Source organism: Spodoptera frugiperda, chromosome 10 (assembly GCF_023101765.2).
Source record: "Spodoptera frugiperda isolate SF20-4 chromosome 10, AGI-APGP_CSIRO_Sfru_2.0, whole genome shotgun sequence".
Taxonomy (NCBI): Eukaryota; Metazoa; Arthropoda; class Insecta; order Lepidoptera; family Noctuidae; genus Spodoptera; species Spodoptera frugiperda.
The window spans coordinates 10,588,741-10,602,043 of NC_064221.1; positions in this window are offsets into that span (position 1 = coordinate 10,588,741).

Consider the following 13,303-nt stretch of genomic DNA (forward strand, 5'->3'; position numbering starts at 1 on the left):
CGTACCTCACATTACTGACTATACAAAGTGAAAAATTCTACATAGCTCTTCAAAATCTACAGGACAATTGCGCGCTTATTCTAATGTTGACTTGTGCAGGTAACCTTAGACTCACGTACACTTATGTACTTAAATATTTTGCTACGAAGAATGCATATCAGTATCATTTCTCATCACTCACAGATGATGAACGAAAACTCTACAAGAACGTGTTGCGCCTGCACCGCGCGTCGTTCAGCAAGATACGTGTGTGCAGTCTGTTTTACGTGGACGCCGCGCTACAACTGAGTCTCATGAGTCTACTCACTAACTACATAGTAGTGTTGCTACAGTTTGCTATTCTGTAATACATGCAGCAAGATACGTGTGTGCAGTCTGTTTTACGTGGACGCCGCGCTACAACTGAGTCTCATGAGTCTACTCACTAACTACATAGTAGTGTTGCTACAGTTTGCTATTCTGTAATACATGCAGCAAGATACGTGTGTGCAGCCTGTTCTACGTGGACGCCGCGCTACAACTGAGTCTCATGAGTCTACTCACTAACTACATAGTAGTGTTGCTACAGTTTGCTATTCTGTAATACATGCAGCAAGATACGTGTGTGCAGCCTGTTCTACGTGGACGCCGCGCTACAACTGAGTCTCATGAGTCTACTCACTAACTACATAGTAGTGTTGCTACAGTTTGCTATTCTGTAATACATGCAGCAAGATACGTGTGTGCAGCCTGTTCTACGTGGACGCCGCGCTACAACTGAGTCTCATGAGTCTACTCACTAACTACATAGTAGTGTTGCTACAGTTTGCTATTCTGTAATACATGCAGCAAGATACGTGTGTGCAGCCTGTTCTACGTGGACGCCGCGCTACAACTGAGTCTCATGAGTCTACTCACTAACTACATAGTAGTGTTGCTACAGTTTGCTATTCTGTAATACATGCAGCAAGATACGTGTGTGCAGCCTGTTCTACGTGGACGCCGCGCTACAACTGAGTCTCATGAGTCTACTCACTAACTACATAGTAGTGTTGCTACAGTTTGCTATTCTGTAATACATGCAGCAAGATACGTGTGTGCAGCCTGTTCTACGTGGACGCCGCGCTACAACTGAGTCTCATGAGTCTACTCACTAACTACATAGTAGTGTTGCTACAGTTTGCTATTCTGTAATACATGCAGCAAGATACGTGTGTGCAGCCTGTTCTACGTGGACGCCGCGCTACAACTGAGTCTCATGAGTCTACTCACTAACTACATAGTAGTGTTGCTACAGTTTGCTATTCTGTAATACATGCAGCAAGATACGTGTGTGCAGCCTGTTCTACGTGGACGCCGCGCTACAACTGAGTCTCATGAGTCTACTCACTAACTACATAGTAGTGTTGCTACAGTTTGCTATTCTGTAATACATGCAGCAAGATACGTGTGTGCAGCCTGTTCTACGTGGACGCCGCGCTACAACTGAGTCTCATGAGTCTACTCACTAACTACATAGTAGTGTTGCTACAGTTTGCTATTCTGTAATACATGCAGCAAGATACGTGTGTGCAGCCTGTTCTACGTGGACGCCGCGCTACAACTGAGTCAAAAGTCTTTGTGCATCACTATCACGTTATTATTAAAATTGTTGACAATCCATTGTATTTTGTTGTATAAAAAACAAGAATTTGATTTAAAAGGGAGCTATAGCTCTCTAGAAGTATTTGTTTATACAGATTTCGTCCGGTTCCTTCTCATTAAAATCTACCCTGGAACATTTCATTCATAATTTTTATTGGACAGATCATTATCTGGTTATACTTATCTAAATCAGATAGGTACTCATCCTAATAAAAATATGTCTAGTCATACCATGTACAACATAGTCAATTCCAATTTCTTGAGCATATAATTTCTTTGTAGTCCAAAATAATTAATATTAAGTGATGTCACCGATGTTTACATATTTTTCGATGTATTTAATGTAGATGAGTATTCATATCATAAGTAGAATTATTAAAGCATTGAGTAAAATGTAATCAATAAGTTTACATTGTACGTTTAAATATAGACAATACATCATTGGTATACTATAGCCAGTTCTAAGCATGTTCAAGTTTCAAAGAAGAATACGCATTTTGGAAATGAAACGTCATACAAACGTGATCTCCCACGACACAATTGACAAGGATGTGCAGTCGATGCTGCGGCCCTTCACCGTGATGCAGTACATCATGTTCTGCCCGAGATACCGCATCAGACACAACTGCATCACTCCCAACACTGCACTCATTAAGTTTATCTCTACACTCGTTACACTAGCGTTCCTATTAAGCAACATTATTCGAACCCAAGTGACGAATTTCTATCACATATTTATACAAAATCGAGTGTTGGCGTTCATCTGCACAAACTACGATTGTGTTACCACTTGTTTAAGACTGATTATAGTTTTCGTCACCACAACCATGTGTTCCAAGACTAACATTAATTTTGTCTTAACATTTCAAAAAGTTCACAAATATCTGAACGACGAGAACAGCTTCAGGAGTTATATTATTTGGAACTGGATAGTTCACTATACGACAGTATTTGTCTTCATTTTTATGTTCAGTTCGTTTAACATATGCGCGGTGTTACCTCTCTCCAATACCTTTAGTGGCTACTTTCTTGTGTTTTTTGACTCTAATATTGTTTATTTCACTCGAGTGATGAAAGCGTTGGAGGATAAAGTGATTCTGTGGAACAGTCGCGCCTGGAGCTACCACAGCACGGGACTCGCGCGTGATGAGGAGTTCAGCAAGCAAATGTTCCAAGCTTACGTCAATATTTTACACAGTTACAATATACATAAAGCGACTTTTTGGATATTCGTAAGTTGTTACTAACTTCAATCGCGATATTAAACTAAAATTGAGACGAAGAATTGAAATTATTTCATTGTCATATCTTTTCAGATCTTGTACGTCTTGGCAGAATCATTCACTCATGTATTAATTTACTTCCAATTCACAATTGAATCGTTGAAAACTAGTGTGTTGACAGGGACCCTAGTGAGTATTGTCGCTAAATACAAACGATGTATAATAACCAAAACATGAAAGACCTAAATGTATTACAAGATTAAGCATATCAATAGATCGAAGTGGACAACATTACAACTAATCATACCAGTCTTTGTTTTAGCACACAGCAATGCTTATGTCAATATTGATATATGTGTGGCAGGCAAAACATTTGGCATTAGTTACAATAGTGACCTACCGAAGTGAAAAGTTTTACATCGCTCTGCAAAATCTTCTAGACAATTGTACACTTATTTTAGGCTCGCATTGTACAGGTAAAACATATATTTCTTTATTACCATATAGAAGTAATTAATTCAGTAAGAAATAATATATATTATATTAGTGTGAATCGGAGAGTTATATTGTGACCAATGACGGTAATACAATTGAGTTATGTTTTACAGATTCTGAGAGGAAACTGTACAAAAATGTGTTGCGCCTGCACCGCGCGTCGTTTACCAAGATATGTGTGTGCAGCCTGTTCTACGTGGACGCCGCGCTACAACTGAGTCTCATGAGTCTACTCACTAACTACATAGTAGTGTTGCTACAGTTTGCTATTCTGTAATACATGCAGCAAGATACGTGTGTGCAGCCTGTTCTACGTGGACGCCGCGCTACAACTGAGTCTCATGAGTCTACTCACTAACTACATAGTAGTGTTGCTACAGTTTGCTATTCTGTAATACATGCAGCAAGATACGTGTGTGCAGCCTGTTCTACGTGGACGCCGCGCTACAACTGAGTCTCATGAGTCTACTCACTAACTACATAGTAGTGTTGCTACAGTTTGCTATTCTGTAATACATGCAGCAAGATACGTGTGTGCAGCCTGTTCTACGTGGACGCCGCGCTACAACTGAGTCTCATGAGTCTACTCACTAACTACATAGTAGTGTTGCTACAGTTTGCTATTCTGTAATACATGCAGCAAGATACGTGTGTGCAGCCTGTTCTACGTGGACGCCGCGCTACAACTGAGTCTCATGAGTCTACTCACTAACTACATAGTAGTGTTGCTACAGTTTGCTATTCTGTAATACATGCAGCAAGATACGTGTGTGCAGCCTGTTCTACGTGGACGCCGCGCTACAACTGAGTCTCATGAGTCTACTCACTAACTACATAGTAGTGTTGCTACAGTTTGCTATTCTGTAATACATGCAGCAAGATACGTGTGTGCAGCCTGTTCTACGTGGACGCCGCGCTACAACTGAGTCTCATGAGTCTACTCACTAACTACATAGTAGTGTTGCTACAGTTTGCTATTCTGTAATACATGCAGCAAGATACGTGTGTGCAGCCTGTTCTACGTGGACGCCGCGCTACAACTGAGTCTCATGAGTCTACTCACTAACTACATAGTAGTGTTGCTACAGTTTGCTATTCTGTAATACATGCAGCAAGATACGTGTGTGCAGCCTGTTCTACGTGGACGCCGCGCTACAACTGAGTCTCATGAGTCTACTCACTAACTACATAGTAGTGTTGCTACAGTTTGCTATTCTGTAATACATGCAGCAAGATACGTGTGTGCAGCCTGTTCTACGTGGACGCCGCGCTACAACTGAGTCTCATGAGTCTACTCACTAACTACATAGTAGTGTTGCTACAGTTTGCTATTCTGTAATACATGCAGCAAGATACGTGTGTGCAGCCTGTTCTACGTGGACGCCGCGCTACAACTGAGTCTCATGAGTCTACTCACTAACTACATAGTAGTGTTGCTACAGTTTGCTATTCTGTAATACATGCAGCAAGATACGTGTGTGCAGCCTGTTCTACGTGGACGCCGCGCTACAACTGAGTCTCATGAGTCTACTCACTAACTACATAGTAGTGTTGCTACAGTTTGCTATTCTGTAATACATGCAGCAAGATACGTGTGTGCAGCCTGTTCTACGTGGACGCCGCGCTACAACTGAGTCTCATGAGTCTACTCACTAACTACATAGTAGTGTTGCTACAGTTTGCTATTCTGTAATACATGCAGCAAGATACGTGTGTGCAGCCTGTTCTACGTGGACGCCGCGCTACAACTGAGTCTCATGAGTCTACTCACTAACTACATAGTAGTGTTGCTACAGTTTGCTATTCTGTAATACATGCAGCAAGATACGTGTGTGCAGCCTGTTCTACGTGGACGCCGCGCTACAACTGAGTCTCATGAGTCTACTCACTAACTACATAGTAGTGTTGCTACAGTTTGCTATTCTGTAATACATGCAGCAAGATACGTGTGTGCAGCCTGTTCTACGTGGACGCCGCGCTACAACTGAGTCTCATGAGTCTACTCACTAACTACATAGTAGTGTTGCTACAGTTTGCTATTCTGTAATACATGCAGCAAGATACGTGTGTGCAGCCTGTTCTACGTGGACGCCGCGCTACAACTGAGTCTCATGAGTCTACTCACTAACTACATAGTAGTGTTGCTACAGTTTGCTATTCTGTAATACATGCAGCAAGATACGTGTGTGCAGCCTGTTCTACGTGGACGCCGCGCTACAACTGAGTCTCATGAGTCTACTCACTAACTACATAGTAGTGTTGCTACAGTTTGCTATTCTGTAATACATGCAGCAAGATACGTGTGTGCAGCCTGTTCTACGTGGACGCCGCGCTACAACTGAGTCTCATGAGTCTACTCACTAACTACATAGTAGTGTTGCTACAGTTTGCTATTCTGTAATACATGCAGCAAGATACGTGTGTGCAGCCTGTTCTACGTGGACGCCGCGCTACAACTGAGTCTCATGAGTCTACTCACTAACTACATAGTAGTGTTGCTACAGTTTGCTATTCTGTAATACATGCAGCAAGATACGTGTGTGCAGCCTGTTCTACGTGGACGCCGCGCTACAACTGAGTCTCATGAGTCTACTCACTAACTACATAGTAGTGTTGCTACAGTTTGCTATTCTGTAATACATGCAGCAAGATACGTGTGTGCAGCCTGTTCTACGTGGACGCCGCGCTACAACTGAGTCTCATGAGTCTACTCACTAACTACATAGTGGTTCACTGTTTTTGGAACACTCTCTACCTACCTCATTATGAACACTTTTATGTTCGTAGAAGTGTTGCTACAGTTTGCTATTCTGTAATACATGCAGCAAGATACGTGTGTGCAGCCTGTTCTACGTGGACGCCGCGCTACAACTGAGTCTCATGAGTCTACTCACTAACTACATAGTAGTGTTGCTACAGTTTGCTATTCTGTAATACATGCAGCAAGATACGTGTGTGCAGCCTGTTCTACGTGGACGCCGCGCTACAACTGAGTCTCATGAGTCTACTCACTAACTACATAGTAGTGTTGCTACAGTTTGCTATTCTGTAATACATGCAGCAAGATACGTGTGTGCAGTCTGTTCTACGTGGACGCCGCGCTACAACTGAGTCTCATGAGTCTACTCACTAACTACATAGTAGTGTTGCTACAGTTTGCTATTCTGTAATACATGCAGCAAGATACGTGTGTGCAGTCTGTTCTACGTGGACGCCGCGCTACAACTGAGTCACAAATACCTTGTCTTTGTGCATCACTATCACGTTATTATTAAAATTATTGACAATCCGTTGTATTTTGTTTTATAAAAAACAAGAATTTAATCTAAAACAAATACTTCTAGAGAGCTATAATACAGATTTCGTCCGGTTCCTTCTCATGAGAATCTACCCTGGAACATTTCGTTCATAAATTATTGGATAGATATATCTGGGTATATCTAAACCAATATAATACTTATCCTATTAAAATTATGTCTAGTCATACCATGTACAACATAGTCAATTCCAATTTCTTGAACTTATAAATTACTAGCTTTTGCCCGCGGCTTTGCTCGCGTTAAGAAGTATTATTATTAATTAGTTATGGTTTTTGCGGCTTATTTTTGTTTAGCGTGTGTAAAAAATTAGGGCCTACAAAACTTCTTTGTACACAATATTCTTTACTAATCTGTCATTAGGCGCTACGCCTTAGTAGCTTTATGCATGCAAAGTCTCAGTCCGATTGGTTTAAAATTGACAAAGTTTCATACAAACTTTCATCCCCATTTTATCCCCTTGGGGGTAGAATTGATCAAAATCCTTTCTTAGCGGATGCCTACGTCATAACATCTACCTGCACGCCAAATTTCAGCCCGATCCGTCCAGTGGTTTCAGCTGTGCGTTGATAGATCACTATGTCAGTCAGTCAGTCACCTTTGAGTTTTATATCTTTATTCTTTACTAATCTGTCATTAGGCGCTACGCCTTAGTAGCTTTATGCATGCAAAGTCTCAGTCCGATTGGTTTAAAATTGACAAAGTTTCATACAAACTTTCATCCCCTATTTTATCCCCTTGGGGGTAGAATTGATCAAAATCCTTTCTTAGCGGATGCCTACGTCGTAACATCTACCTGCATGCCAAATTTCAGACCGATCCGTCCAGTGGTTTCAGCTGTGCGTTGATAGATCACTATGTCAGTCAGTCAGTCACCTTTGAGTTTTATATATTTAGAAGATAGATTTAAGTAAATTACAAAATTATTATTACTAATCTATGTTTACATATTTTCCGATATCTTCAATGTAGATGAGTATTCATATCATAAGTAGAATGATTAAAGCATTGAGCTAAATGTGGTCTATGTAATCAATAAGTTTACATCGTACGTTTAAATATGAGCATCAATAGATCATTAGCTTACTAGCTAGTTCTAAGCATGTTCAAGTTTCAAAGAAGAATACGCATATTGGAAATGAAACGTCATACAAACGTGGTCTTACAAAATACAGTGGACAAGGACGTGCAGTCCATGCTGCGGCCCTTCACCGTGATGCAGTACATCATGTTCTGCCCGAGATACCGCATCAAACACAACTGCATCACTCCCAACACTGCACTCATTAAGTTCATCTCTACACTCGTTACACTAGCGTTCCTATTAAGCAACATTATTCGAACCCAAGTGAAGAATTTCTATCACATATTTATACAAAATCGAGCGTTGGCATTGGTCTGTACAAACTACGATTGTGTTACCACTTGTTTAAGACTGATTATAGTTTTCGTCACCACAACCATGTGTTCCAAGACTAACATTAATTTTGTCTTAACATTTCAAAAAGTTCACAAATATCTGAACGACGAGAACAGCTTCAGGAATTATATTATTTGGAACTGGATAGTTCACTACACAACAGTATTTACCTTCATTTTTATGTTCAGTTCGTTTAACGTATGCGCGGTCTTACCTCTCTCCAATACCTTTAGTGGCTACTTTCTTGTGTTTTTTGACTCTAATATTGTTTATTTTACTCGAGTGATGAAAGCGTTGGAGGATAAAGTGGTTCTGTGGAACAGTCGCGCCTGGAGCTACCACAGCACGGGACTCGCGCGTGATGGGGAGTTCAGCAAGCAAATGTTCCAAGCTTACGTCAATATTTTACACAGTTACAATATACATAAAGCGTCTTTTTGGATATTTGTAAGTTTTTACTGACTTTGATCGCGATACTGAATTAAAATTGAGACGAAGAATTGAAACTATTTTGTCATATCTTTTCAGATCTTATACGTGTTGGCAGAATCATTCACTCATGTATTAATTTACTTCCAATTCACGATTGAATCGTTGAAAACAAGTGTATTGACAGGGACCCTAGTGAGTATTTTCGTTACATGAAAGACCTAAATGTATTACAAGATTAAGCATATCAACGGATCGAAGTGGACAACATTACAACTAATCATACCAGTCTTTGTTTTAGCACACAGCAATGCTTATGTCAATATTGATATACGTGTGGCAGGCAAAACATTTGGCATTAGTTACTATAGTGACCTACCGAAGTGAAAAGTTTTACATCGCTCTGCAAAATCTTCAAGACAATTGTCCACTTATTTTAGGCTCGCATTGTACAGGTAAAACATATATTTCTTTATTACCATATAGAAGTAACTAATTCAGTAAGAAATAATATATATTATATTAGTGTGAATCGGAGAGTTATATTGTGACCAATGACGGGAATACAGTTGAATTATGTTTTACAGATTCTGAGAGGAAACTTTACAAAAATGTGTTGCGCCTGCACCGCGCGTCATTTACCAAGATATGTGTATGCAGCCTGTTCTACGTGGACGCCGCGCTACAACTGAGTCTCATGAGTCTACTCACTAACTACATAGTAGTGTTGCTACAGTTTGCTATTCTGTAATACATGCAGCAAGATACGTGTGTGCAGCCTGTTCTACGTGGACGCCGCGCTACAACTGAGTCTCATGAGTCTACTCACTAACTACATAGTAGTGTTGCTACAGTTTGCTATTCTGTAATACATGCAGCAAGATACGTGTGTGCAGCCTGTTCTACGTGGACGCCGCGCTACAACTGAGTCTCATGAGTCTACTCACTAACTACATAGTAGTGTTGCTACAGTTTGCTATTCTGTAATACATGCAGCAAGATACGTGTGTGCAGCCTGTTCTACGTGGACGCCGCGCTACAACTGAGTCTCATGAGTCTACTCACTAACTACATAGTAGTGTTGCTACAGTTTGCTATTCTGTAATACATGCAGCAAGATACGTGTGTGCAGCCTGTTCTACGTGGACGCCGCGCTACAACTGAGTCTCATGAGTCTACTCACTAACTACATAGTAGTGTTGCTACAGTTTGCTATTCTGTAATACATGCAGCAAGATACGTGTGTGCAGCCTGTTCTACGTGGACGCCGCGCTACAACTGAGTCTCATGAGTCTACTCACTAACTACATAGTAGTGTTGCTACAGTTTGCTATTCTGTAATACATGCAGCAAGATACGTGTGTGCAGCCTGTTCTACGTGGACGCCGCGCTACAACTGAGTCTCATGAGTCTACTCACTAACTACATAGTAGTGTTGCTACAGTTTGCTATTCTGTAATACATGCAGCAAGATACGTGTGTGCAGCCTGTTCTACGTGGACGCCGCGCTACAACTGAGTCTCATGAGTCTACTCACTAACTACATAGTAGTGTTGCTACAGTTTGCTATTCTGTAATACATGCAGCAAGATACGTGTGTGCAGCCTGTTCTACGTGGACGCCGCGCTACAACTGAGTCTCATGAGTCTACTCACTAACTACATAGTAGTGTTGCTACAGTTTGCTATTCTGTAATACATGCAGCAAGATACGTGTGTGCAGCCTGTTCTACGTGGACGCCGCGCTACAACTGAGTCTCATGAGTCTACTCACTAACTACATAGTAGTGTTGCTACAGTTTGCTATTCTGTAATACATGCAGCAAGATACGTGTGTGCAGCCTGTTCTACGTGGACGCCGCGCTACAACTGAGTCTCATGAGTCTACTCACTAACTACATAGTAGTGTTGCTACAGTTTGCTATTCTGTAATACATGCAGCAAGATACGTGTGTGCAGCCTGTTCTACGTGGACGCCGCGCTACAACTGAGTCTCATGAGTCTACTCACTAACTACATAGTAGTGTTGCTACAGTTTGCTATTCTGTAATACATGCAGCAAGATACGTGTGTGCAGCCTGTTCTACGTGGACGCCGCGCTACAACTGAGTCTCATGAGTCTACTCACTAACTACATAGTAGTGTTGCTACAGTTTGCTATTCTGTAATACATGCAGCAAGATACGTGTGTGCAGCCTGTTCTACGTGGACGCCGCGCTACAACTGAGTCTCATGAGTCTACTCACTAACTACATAGTAGTGTTGCTACAGTTTGCTATTCTGTAATACATGCAGCAAGATACGTGTGTGCAGCCTGTTCTACGTGGACGCCGCGCTACAACTGAGTCTCATGAGTCTACTCACTAACTACATAGTAGTGTTGCTACAGTTTGCTATTCTGTAATACATGCAGCAAGATACGTGTGTGCAGCCTGTTCTACGTGGACGCCGCGCTACAACTGAGTCTCATGAGTCTACTCACTAACTACATAGTAGTGTTGCTACAGTTTGCTATTCTGTAATACATGCAGCAAGATACGTGTGTGCAGCCTGTTCTACGTGGACGCCGCGCTACAACTGAGTCTCATGAGTCTACTCACTAACTACATAGTAGTGTTGCTACAGTTTGCTATTCTGTAATACATGCAGCAAGATACGTGTGTGCAGCCTGTTCTACGTGGACGCCGCGCTACAACTGAGTCTCATGAGTCTACTCACTAACTACATAGTAGTGTTGCTACAGTTTGCTATTCTGTAATACATGCAGCAAGATACGTGTGTGCAGCCTGTTCTACGTGGACGCCGCGCTACAACTGAGTCTCATGAGTCTACTCACTAACTACATAGTAGTGTTGCTACAGTTTGCTATTCTGTAATACATGCAGCAAGATACGTGTGTGCAGCCTGTTCTACGTGGACGCCGCGCTACAACTGAGTCTCATGAGTCTACTCACTAACTACATAGTAGTGTTGCTACAGTTTGCTATTCTGTAATACATGCAGCAAGATACGTGTGTGCAGCCTGTTCTACGTGGACGCCGCGCTACAACTGAGTCTCATGAGTCTACTCACTAACTACATAGTAGTGTTGCTACAGTTTGCTATTCTGTAATACATGCAGCAAGATACGTGTGTGCAGCCTGTTCTACGTGGACGCCGCGCTACAACTGAGTCTCATGAGTCTACTCACTAACTACATAGTAGTGTTGCTACAGTTTGCTATTCTGTAATACATGCACAAGCTACGTGTGCGCTACAGTTTCATGTCAAGAGTCAGGCCATGAATTACTTAGTACTTTTGCTATAGTTTGATTTTCTCTATTAGATAAAATTAATAAATTAAAATGACAACATATCTTTTATTTCTGTGATGGTTAGACAGAGGTGTACTCATATGCTCCACTATTCGCGAATATAAAACAGCATGTTTTCATAACTAATGAGCAGAGTCTATAACCGTACACTGGGGTTACAGCTACTAAAGTAAAGAGTACCAACAAGTACTTTAACTACGTTTGTAATATAATATTGATTGCCTGATTTTAATCTCACGCTAACGGTATGCGCAACGTCAGCGAGCGCTAATGGCGGAGATCCATCTTGTGAAAATTAGAACAAAACTTACAAAAACAATGATGATATTTAAAACAAAAATCATTTTGAAACTTTTAATATGTAATCATTTATGTATAACGTACTCTGGAATAGTAACTAGGAATAATTATTAATCTAAACTAAAACATTATTTACAACTTAAAAATACCAAAAAAAAAATAAGGAATAAAAACTAACTTAAAACTAAAATAAAGGCGTTAGGCGTGGTTAGGCCTCGAAGTAATCGTCCGCATCGCTGTCATTGGGGAACGTTCCCAGAAGACTGGCCGCATTGCCACGTTGTATGGCAATGCTTATCTTTTGACCGAAGAAATAGCCAGCCTTCTGGTCACGCGTAGAGTCGAATAGCTTATGTGCAATTTCTTTATATAGAGAATGTGCACCAGGACCCCATGGCCCAAGTGTTTCGACCCCAAACGGCTCAAAACAATAATTGCCAACTAAGTTAGAATATTTGCGCCGCTTGAGGTCCTCTGCCGCGGAAGCAGCCGCACCAGCGCATGCAGCAGTACTTAGAAGATGAAACTTTTAATTAAATATAACCTGGTCAAGAATTTCAACAGGCAACCCATGTTTTTATCATTGTTAATTAACAAAATTACCTATCAAATATTTTTTATCCATTTACCAATCGTATATGAGACACAATAGAAAACACATTCTGTCTCGGGTAGATCTGCGTTACGGCATACCAAGGGTTAAACAGCTCGCTGAAGGTCGATGTTATATCGTATTCTCTACTAGCATTTTGGTCGTTGTCTGTCAAACTACGCACTGAGCATGAGCGTTGACAGTTAACGTAAGACTAAAAACATCATTATACTTTACGTAACAGGCATTTGTTATTAGATAATGTGTTTTCAATGTTTACCTAAATGTGATTACAGACAATTTTAATATGCCAATATAGGTAAATGTAAATAAAAAATATTTTTACAGAAATAACCATTGATGAATAAGGATTCGTTAATATTGAATTATTATTTATGACCATAACTATGTAGTATCAATGTGCTTGTCTCGCTAGCTCTGTACCATGACAAAGTTTTTAAAAATAAGAAACTGGTGTAACTGTATAATGAAACGTCGTCTTCCAAACGTGACGTCACACGATACAGTGGACAAGGATGTGCAGTGCATGCTGCGGCCCTTCACCGTGATGCAGTACATCATGTTCTGCCC